Here is an 11,103-nt window from a genome sequence, read left to right as displayed (position 1 = left end):
GGTTTTTATCTATGCTGGATCCGTGATATGCTGATTTTGAAGTTAAATCTGACCCATAAAAAAATGCGTAAGAAATTTATCGTCGCCGGATTTATTTTTAACCATCCAACTTTGAGCTTAAAGTTTTTTAAGCTCAAATGCTGAACGTTTTCGCAAAACGCAACGCAACGAGCTACATGCAAGTACAAAAAGTACAAGATTTAAACACCGTGAGTCGACATGCGTGTATACATTAAAAGTTTAGTTTTTATTTATGAAAAATTTGAAGGTAAAACCTTGTTTCAATAATCCACCATTGACCACAAAATGTTTTAAATTGCATATGAATCATACTTATCTAAGCGATTCATTAAAATAAAGAATGATTCATTACAAAATGTCGAACATATCTTAATTAAATAATGATAATTTTAATCATTACGGGAGATTTTCTTAAAGTAAGAGTAAAAAATACATTTCTGAAAATCGGTTGACAAAAATGGCAAAAATATGGTCATTCTCAAAAATACGGGACAAATTGAGCATTTTTAATAATACGACGGGACATCCAATCGAAGTTGTGAAAACGGTACTGTCCCGTTAAATACGGGACGTATGGTCAGCCTAGAAGAGCAAGAAGACAGTCAAAGACGAGAAGGACATGTTAAGAAAATATAAAAGATGAGAAACTGGTACCGGATGACACTGTAAAGACTTTGATAGAGGGCATCAAGCGAAAATGCCGTCAATTTTACACTCAAGGCTCCTACGATTGTCGCAATAATTTCGTTTTCGCCCTTTATATGGATACTCCTACACAGAGCTGCTGTAAGATTTAAAAAATATTATATCGGTTTAGCAGAGCGTAGTTTCGATCTACGGACCTCTGGGTTATGGGCCCAGCACGCTTCCACTGCGCCACTCTGCTGATGTGTAACATTATGGTTTAAAGCATAATACAAACTTTGTATCTTTTCGAACACTTTCTGTTATGCCAATTAAAGACACACACCATATACTAACTGTTATACATATATACACGCTAATAAATATACATTATTTACGTTGATTATATTCGTTCAGACAAACACGTTTATTCTTAACATCAATTAGATTTCGACAAAGCTAGCCATCAATACACTTACATTGAAGTTGTTACATAAATTGAAAACAAGCTCACGCTCTCTGTAATAAATTGAAAACAAAGCAATATGTAGCAATTTTAAATCCCTGAGCGGAAATAGCTTGAACGAAGGGTAGTAAATGATAAGCGTGTTGGCTCTGTGACATCACAGTGTAGCGTGTGACAACAATGTTTATGTTGAGGGGCTGCGCAACAAATTCTTAAGGTGAAACATCTCGGAATCCAAAGATGGCCGGCACAATGGCCGACTTCTACCCCTACTCACGTTTTCAGAGGCACAAAACTAGAGAAATAGTTGGCAAATGTTCCTGATCTTCTTATTTTAAGCTTTCTGCTAGTGCACAAAGCCAACATAATAAGTGCACTGTTGTAGGATGCTTTCTTCATGAGATTTGTGCCTTTGCAGTTTCAGTGCAATCTTAGAAGTTGATTCCAAACTGTTTCACCTTAAATTGCCATGTCCCGTGACATGCATCTGGTTCGTGAAGAATAGACCAGCAAATGATGGCTACTCGGAACACCACGCTTCCAGTCCACAGCATGAGCGCAGTGCCGTAGCGTGCGGTTGGCCAGGTTGGCAACCGCCAAGGGCGCCAGCCTTTGGGGGGCGCCGAAATGCGTTACGCATTTGGTAAATTTTGAAAAAGATGTATTAAATAACGGCGCCTTTTAAATCAAAATTTCAAAAGAAATTCCCTAAGGTCATAATTGAAAATTTGAACAGTTTCTGACTCGCAATCAAAGATTACACTGCGTAACAAAAATGACATGTTTGCGTGTCTCAAGAACCAAATTATGTGTCTCTAGTAGATTTGGGGCTGCTGAATCTGATGCCGTTTTCAGAAATGTTCCAGCACGTCACAATTTTTAGCTACAGGTCGCCAAAGTTGTACAAAACACTGCTTTTTTTAATGTTTACATGAAATTTAAAGTACAATTTATCATACTTTTTTGTAATCTAATCCACCAAACATGCAAAATAGAACTTGAACTTTCATTTCAGACATAATTTGATTGAAATTGCGCGATTAAATTTCGATTAAACCGATTTTTTCAACATGCTTGCAGTCTCCATACAAAATTCTTCGTTTCTTCTATATGGCAAAATACAACAATTCTCTAAACCATCAAAAAATAACTTTTCCGTATCGAAAATAATACAAACTTTGATGATAAGTATTGTTATACACATAAAGTTTGAATTCAGTGGCAAATTAGGCCAATATATTACCTTACAAGCTGGGAAACTTGCATGCAAGTTGGCTGAAATAGTCATTTTTTGCATTTTCAACAGTCAATATCTCAAAAACTGGACGTGCTATGATATTTCTGAAAACGGCAATGGATTCAGCAACCCTTAATTAAGTGAATAGCGGTATTTTGGTGCTGGAGACAAAAACGTGTTCCGCAGTGTTATTTGATATTTTGGATGATTCCCATACATTAATTTCAAATTTAACATTGAAGTTTGTATAGTTACTTGCTAAATCTCTAAGTAATCTTCCTTGTACTTTTGATAGCAGTTAAAACTGTTTTAAGCTTGTATCAAGTTTGTGGTGTCCAATTGACGATTCATATTTAGCAGAAATAAATAAATATTCAAATAAACTTGATATGGGTTATAGGTAAAGACTTTTTGAAAACACAGCACAAAACAAAAATTCTTTTGAGCGTTAACGAAAGTTATTGCGTCACAGATTTTTTTTTTCAATCGAAATCTCACTGAATCACAGGTTGAAGTCTCACAAACTCGCAAAATATTTCACAGGGTTCTCAATCAGAGTACGGTACATAATCCTGAACGGCCTTTCACAAGAAGCAAGCTGAGTTTCGTGTGGATTTCGTTTGTGAACTTCTTTACATCTGGACAAAATATTCAAGCCTAAGAAAAATTCTCACAGAATCATAAACAACATTTTCAGAGAATTTCTTGTCCGTGAAGAGCAAACATGAGTTGAAATGAATGGATTTTTCCGCAGTACCATCATATCCTACACTGGCTGCCAATAGTTTTTTTTTTCGCAAATGTTTGATTGGGTGGAGATGATTTAGCATTACCAAATTTTGGATCACCTTACAATATCATTTTTGAAATTTATCTCCAAGAAGAGGAAGTATTGGTGTTTCTAAAACAGTTGAAATCTTTTTTTTTAGTAAATTATCCTCATGAGTATTACTGAAATGTGTGATTAAAAGTTCGAAGCGAATTCTGCGCTTGTTTCCAGGCGATTTTTTTTTATTAATTGGATTTTTTCTATGTTACTATTTAGGAATTAAACTTCTCAATAATATCTTGACGAAATAAAAAATTCCTAACAGTTTTCTCTGATCACACTAAAAAATCAATAAAACCCTTTTTATTGAACTTTATATGGACGAATTGATAAATTTGTTTCAATTTGTTGGAAGACTCTTGAAAAAAACAACTTAAAAATGTTTTCTGGAGAAGTTGTTAATCAAAATCATTATGAAATTTCTAGAAACTTTTGCATTTTTTTCTATACAAATGAAAATAGAGTTAGCACATAGTATGCTCAATTATTTCTGAAGATGCGTCTTTGTTTATGAAATAATTTTCTAATGAATTTCTTTAAAACATCTTTTGAATAATTTCCAAAAGTTTTAAAAAAGTTCTTTCTTGTACACTTTCTATTAATATTCAGCAAATATTTTAATGTACTCTGAATTAATAAATACTCAAGTCCCAACATATTTTTTGTGGATTTCGATAATTTCATACAATTTTCGTCCTAGTATTTAAAAAAAACTTAAATTACTATTGACTAGTATCTCAAGGAACCATCCTGCTGAAGCTGCAATGTATTTTCCCTTGTAAATCCTCTTTAACGGTAGTTATACAGTAAAACTAGCTTTATGTACAACGTTTATATGCATAAATTATTACTTTAACTGGTTACTTGGGATAACTTACGAAAACTTCAATCAGATACAAACTTGCATAACGAAGTCAAAACTGACTAAGGGGCGCCCAAAAAGAAGTTTGCCAAGGGCGCCGTGAGACCACGCTACGGCTCTGCATGAGCGCGGTGGTGTTAGCGGAAGATGAGACCGTGTCTGCCCTAAATCATATATGATGCTATAGAGAAATTCTTATAAGAAACAGGATTCTAATACATAGCACATTCCATAATTAGAAATTCTTCCTATTTTTATTACATCAGTTGTTTTGTCTATATGTTACCTATTACGAATGTATTTTTGAATTCTTTTACATGGTTAATGAAAAGATTAACACATTACAACTGGATCATAAGCACCATAAACAACATCCTGTTTTCTATTAATGTTAGAATCAATGTGTGAAACTATAACCAGAGCCATAGCATGGCTTCATGGCGCCCTTGGGAAACCGTCTTTTGGACGCTTATTCAAAGCTGCAGGTTTTTTGCAATATATTTACTTTAGTAAATGAACCAAAATCTCAAGTAGATTGAGTTATTATCTAAAAATCTATAAAACATATGGTGTGCCATGTTTGGAATTTATTTTTTTTTTTAGCATAGCTGATAATAGCATTGAAATCGTGAAAAAGTTTTCAATAATTGTATCGAGAGTGAGATTTCATATTATTCAACATAAGAGCAACCGTTTGTGATACACTAACCCTATCAGATAGAAGAAACTTACTGTTTGGAACATTACGCAAATTGTGTTTTTCTATGCGGGATGCCCTAAAACAAATATGATCGCGGTTATTATGCATGATATAATTACAGATGGTTCGATAAATGGCAGTTTCCACTTGTTTGTTTCACATTTTCATTTAACTTTATTGATTTTAATTTACCCACCTTTTGAGTATCCATATTGTTTGTCAGCATTCACCGCCTCCAAATCGATCGTAAATAAAGTTCGAAAACTTTTTTTTTTTTCACCAGAAAAAGAAAGTTTAAATGTAAATGATTTGTATTTTTGTTGAAAATTTGTCTTTGAATCACTGAAATTAATGAAAAATTGCAATTCAGAAGTATTTTTCTTATGCATCTTTTGTTTACATCACAGTTCACGCAAATCCTAAACTAATGTAGGTGTCGCCACCGCGGCGCTCTCAAAGCGAATACAAGCGAATGGTTTTCCAGCTGAAACATGGTTTCTATTTTTAGAACGAGTACTGCTTTGGGCCTACCTACTTTCAGGAGCAGAGTGGCGCAGTGGAAGCGTGCTGGGCCCATAACCCAGAGGTCCGTAGATCGAAACTACGCTCTGCTAACTCGATTTTTTTTTATTCAGTTTTACTTACCTTGCGAAACATTTTGCAAATTGGGAGAAAGGGTATTATTAAGGACATATAGGACGGAATCCCTGTCATGGCAGAAAATGGCTTCCTCACACATACAAACCCATTTGACGGTGGTTCACATTTTTTCTCGATTTTTTTCACTTACAATTAATCACTCCCAAAATGCTAGAGGGACATCAGAACACTGCTACCTTACAATTTTTATAGTTTGGTAACTAGTAACTAGTCAAACTTTCGCACAATTTTATCATTTTCGCTACCCGTAGAACATCGTATACAGTTTACTTTCATTGCTTGTTTATTAAAAAACACTTTCTAATTGATTTCTGAAGAAAACAACTTAAAACTTTGCGGAACCGTGCTTGAAACAATCACCCGATCACAACTTTTCGCTTTTTTCATTTTTCTAATTTTGAATCGGCTGACCGATTGCAGTGCTGTCAGGAATGTTGATGATTGAGTACGACATCAAGCAATATTATTTAGTCGAAGCGAAAAAGACTCAAACTAGTGCAGAGATATTACCAGCAGTTACGAGAATATTTCTTGTGTACCACTACTTTCACACGGAAATTTACTGATTCAACGGAGTTTCACCTTAAAGCAGCTAAACGGAGAAAAAAATGGTAAATACGACTAATCTTCACTTCATTTCAACCAAAATTCTTCTTCTTTCTGGCATTACGTCCCCACTGGGACAGAGCCTGCTTCTCAGCTTAGTGTTCTTATGAGCACTTCCACAGTTATTAACTGAGAGCTTACTGTGCCAATGACCATTTTTGCATGCGTATATCGTGTGGCAGGTACGAAGATACTCTATGCCCTGGGAAGTCGAGAAAATTTCCAACCCGAAAAGATGCTCGACCGGTGGGATTCGAACCCACGACCCTCAGCTTGGTCTTGCTGAATAGCTGCGCGTTTACCGCAATCTTAGGTTGAAAATTGCACAAACATATTCTTAGTTAGATTTAACTATGCACGTTGGTTGCAACAAACTAAAATTCAATGTAATATTTTTAATGGAAATGTAGTTTGATTCAACCAAGTTTAGTTTGAAACAAACTAGAAATTTGTTGTTTGATTTGACAGCTGTTAAAAACAACCAATATATTAGATTGTTTTGAACTAAGAAAAGTGGGTTGAAATAACAAAAGTTCATTTTGGATCGAACAAGGTAATTGTTTGTTTTTAACCAAATCTCGGTAGGAAATCTTGCTCTGCATTCAATGAAAACTTAAAATTAAAAAAAATAATAATACGTTACCTGAAAGCATAATTTTATGAATTCGCTCTTTCAATACATAGCAATTGGAGCAAATTAACTGCAATGAGTTAATAATTCATGTAGTTCGCTTGATCACTTAATTGACCCATGGTATGACGGCAGTCCATTGCTCTTTTACCTAATCCCCGGGGGAGAATCAGAGCCAGATTTGGGCTTCGGGGGGCCCGGGTCAGATCTCATAAAGGGGGCCCTATTATACAAAATTCAGCACGTTTTGGGATTTCATAAACCAACGCGTTGAATTAAAAAAAAAGCCAATTTACACCGTCTTCAGCCAAAGGCTGCACAGACTAATGTCGTTTTCGTTTTTAGGAACTGGGTCGGTGATCAACACATAAACAAACCAATGTCAAATAAACTGTAGTGCGGTCCAACCTGAATCAGGTTGGGGTTAAAACTGTGATTCAGAACGGGTTGCGCCAGTTCCAACATAGGTTCAAAAACGAATTCGACATAACAATCACAACCATTTCAAACTTTACAATAGTGTTTCTGGGTGATTTTTCCGTCCAATAGAAAAAATCGTTCTAGATTAGCTCGTTTTTTGGCTTCTATATAATGAAGTAAAAAAATGCTATAAATGTTTATTTTTTTTTTCTTCAAAGCTCCTTTTGATTCTATCTACTACAAGTTTCCAGTTTGCCTCTGGTTAAAAAAAGTACTGGCAAGAATAAAGTACACCAAGGCTGATTTTCCTAAAAAAATGTCAAGTTTGGAGACCTGCATCTCTGCTTCTAGCAAACCGATTGACCTGAAATTTGAACTGCTTGTTGGAAATAGCTTCAAAATGTCTAAGTTCTAAAAATTCGCCCATTTTGACAAAAATGTTCCAATTTTAATACTATGTTATTTTTGAAACAAACAATTTACGATAAGTTTAATCTTCTACAAAGTTTTGCATTTCATCTAAGGGGATAAATTTGCAGAAGCATGCCTGCTTCTAATTATACACACTTCAAAATATTTCCAATTTAAAATTTTTGGCATTTTTATTCCCAAGCTCTTGAATAGAATTTGATTATTTTTCCATGAACCAAATTTCAAGTTATTTATGAGATGTAACTCAAATTTCAGGGCAATCGGTTCGTTGGAAGCTGTTATACAGTTTTCTAAACTTGAACATTTTGTATAAAAATTGGCCTTTACGTAAAAACAGTACCGGCAGTACTGTATATTCAATTGATTGTATTTAAAGCTAAGCTTAACTCTTTGAATTGAGTAGTGCTTAGCAGTTTAAGCCATATTTTTTAAGATCGTGCAAAAACGTTAAGTGCATTTTTAAATCTAATATTTTTTGAAAACTAGTAAGAGAAGAATATAAAAAATTTCTACTTAACATTCATGTTTTCTTTTTTCTTCAATATATTGAAGGATAATTATTTACCAAATCATACTGTGCGATTCAGATATAAGGTGAAAAAAAAATAACTCGAATATTGGAAAATTGACTTTGAATCACATGTTCAAATGTCTTAAGAATTTTGGTTACCCTTAATTGGGAGATTCGGAGCATTTGCCCCCTAGACAACACACACCTTTTGTGGCCAGGGTAGACGCGTCACGCGAAACGGCGCGAAAATCCTTTGGAGTTTGACATTTCATTATTAATAATTATTATTCCTTCCCGTGCAATTTTCGCTTCGCTTCGTAATTTGCGTCTACTCTGGCCGCGCCCTTATTAACCCCTCTACCGGCAGCTTCATTTTTTCACCACAACAAAATATTCAAACAGCGATAACTTTTATGTTTTTCGATATTTTTGCACCATTTTTTCACAAGCTCTCAAAAAACTCTTCTATTTTAAGGGTCTGTATCAATATTCATCATTGGTCATATGGTTTTGAAGATATTCCGATGTTCCTTGGGAGACCGACATTCCCCATGCAAAAATTCTTTGGGCGCCATTTTGTTTCTAGTCAATTTATCAAAAAACTAAAATGTGTGCTATACAATGTCAGGTTATAAGGAGCTTCACTGAAAAAATCATACAAATCGGTTGAGTAGGCTTCAAGAAATCTGAAAATTACAAAAAGACGTTTTTTGAAGTTTTTAAGATCTTCATACGGCCAGATTGGTACCAGACACATAAATGTTCGTTACTCTAAAACGGTTGCACCAATTTACTTCATTTTTTCACAACAAATTCTCATTGAAGTATTGTTTCGAACAGCGAATGACCGAACATGAGAAAAAAATCTGTAGCCTGAGATATTTACGTAGATTGTAGAAAAAAGTCAGTCCCCCAAGAAATTTCGGAATATCTTTGGATCTACACAATTTATGATCAATATCGACACAGATTCTCAAAATAGAGTTGTTTGAGGGATTGTGAAAAAATGGTGCAAAAACATAGAAAAACGAAAAAGTTATCGCAGTTTGAATATTTTTTGTGGTGAAAAAATTAAGCTGCCGGTAGAGGGGTAAACAGAATAGCGGATCGATGAAGAGAAATCGATCATGCGACTCACGCCCTTATTCTAGCACACGCTTGATTTATCTAATTTAGCGAAGTTATTAGCGAAAGAGAGGATCGATGAAGAGAAGTCGCTCATATCAGTTAGGCAGGCCCTATTGAAGTTCATAGCACAGCAATTACCTACACTCAAGATAAAGATCCCATTTGATTCATGTGCCAACCTACATGGATTTTTGCAATGGGGGTTTGCACATGGAGAGTATGTGCGAAGTCAATACACTATCGCCAAAGCTTCTTTTCATTGAAAGCATTTAACTCAAATGTAATCAATGGACCTAACACATACATTTCATGTTTCACTTTTATCGAATGCATTTAAGATACACATTATTTGAAGGGATGCTTTTCTCCATAGATCAGAGATATTCTGAAAAAAATCACAACTAACTTCCAAACTTTTAAAAAGTTGGAAGTTGTTAGTGATTCCGATGGAATAATATATTAAATGTTGTGGTACTGGAAAAGATAGCCGTATAGCCGATACAATCAGGTAGACAATCGTAATCAGGTAATGATTGTCTACCTGGTTGTATTGTTTCATGTAGCATTGTTGCTGGCTACCTTTTCCGGTACCACAACACTTTCTTCGATTCTGATCCTCTAAGTTCTCCATTTTTACCTCATATACATTCTATTGCATCTAAGGACCCTCCAGGTAATCACAACTCCAGAGCGCGAAAAACTTTCCCTAGCTGCCATTATTGTTTACACAATGTGCTTTGGAACGGTATAAAGCTTGCACATACGTTAAATGTGACTCAAATGATATATAAGAGCCACACTAATATAAGGTATTCGCTAATGATATACTGCTTATATGATACAAATGGAAATAATGAAATAGCTAAATCGAACCAGGTATGTGCAACTGCACCTGTATTCCAGGGAGCTGATTTCTTGAGTGTACTGCAATGGACCAAAATTTAAACAGCATACTGTATACACTACTACAGTAAAACCATCATGAGTTGATGTTCCATACTCGAAATCGACTCAAGGAATAGCAGCTTCTGGTCCAAGACTGGCTAACTAGAGCTGCATTAATTTCAATACAATCGGTGATACATACTGAATAAAAGATGCTTTGAGGTAACTAGTTTTCATCTGCCTTCGTGGCGCAATCGGTTAGCGCGTTCGGCTGTTAACCGAAAGGTTGGTGGTTCGAGTCCACCCGGGGGCGGGAAAGTTTTTTATTTAGTTTTTTTTTCTTCAAGAACCTCAATATGTGCCGAGTTTAATTTACCAAATATGTACCGTGCCAGTTTGGGATCACCCATGTTTTGTTCTTATCACTATGATAAAACATCTAGACACAGACGGGACTAACTGAGAGCACCCTAAGGATGAGCTCGATGTACTACTTCTTCTTTCTGTCGTTACGTCCTAACTAGAACAGAGCCTGCTTGTCAGGTTAGCTTCCAATCCGAAAAGATCCTCGGCTGGCGGGATTCGAGATTGTCTCGCTGAATAGCTGCGCGTTGAACGCTAAGGCTTAAACATTCTTATTTAGGTTGTAGGGGAACATGGTCCAAGACGCACTGATGGGGTAAAATGGCTTACCTCATTAAATCATTCCTAGAACGTTTCAATTTGTATTCTTTGCCAAACGATGTTAAAAAATGTTTACCTAAGAGTTGCCGCCACAACCCTTGGAAATAAACTCATAGATTTTTCCTTTATTTTCCGGAAAAATTCAATATTTTTCACTTTTTTGTCTAAATATTAAGGTTTTCCGATGATTTCATTGAGGAATAAGCGTTTCCATACCACAGAGCAAACCCATGGAGAAATTTGGTTGCTAACTACTAGTTCTCCATACTAAATGGCATTCTACCCCATCCATTTGGTCATTTTGAACCACCCCGCTTCACATTCTATCTTTTTGTAATCTAGTAGAAAATCCTTGAAGAATTCCAGTAAAAAAAATAAGGAATGTCCTTTGAATGTAATTCTTCTAC

General features: G+C 35.3%; 3 non-coding genes across 3 annotated transcripts; 2 read left to right on the top strand and 1 right to left on the bottom strand.

Annotated features, from left to right (window-relative positions):
* Positions 1–835: 835 nt before the first annotated feature.
* Trnam-cau lies at positions 836–907 on the bottom strand. Its single transcript has one exon. It is a non-coding gene; the product is annotated as a tRNA-Met (tRNA).
* Positions 908–5,281: 4,374 nt separating this feature from the next.
* Positions 5,282–5,353, top strand: Trnam-cau. Its single transcript has one exon. It is a non-coding gene; the product is annotated as a tRNA-Met (tRNA).
* A 4,898-nt stretch (positions 5,354–10,251) lies between these two features.
* On the top strand, positions 10,252–10,325 carry Trnan-guu. The gene has a single exon. It is a non-coding gene; the product is annotated as a tRNA-Asn (tRNA).
* Positions 10,326–11,103: the final 778 nt, after the last annotated feature.

This window comes from Aedes aegypti, chromosome 2 (assembly GCF_002204515.2).
Source record: "Aedes aegypti strain LVP_AGWG chromosome 2, AaegL5.0 Primary Assembly, whole genome shotgun sequence".
Taxonomy (NCBI): domain Eukaryota; kingdom Metazoa; phylum Arthropoda; class Insecta; order Diptera; family Culicidae; genus Aedes; species Aedes aegypti.
The sequence above is the reverse complement of the archived record's forward strand: the minus strand, read 5'-3'. Positions and strand labels throughout refer to the sequence as shown.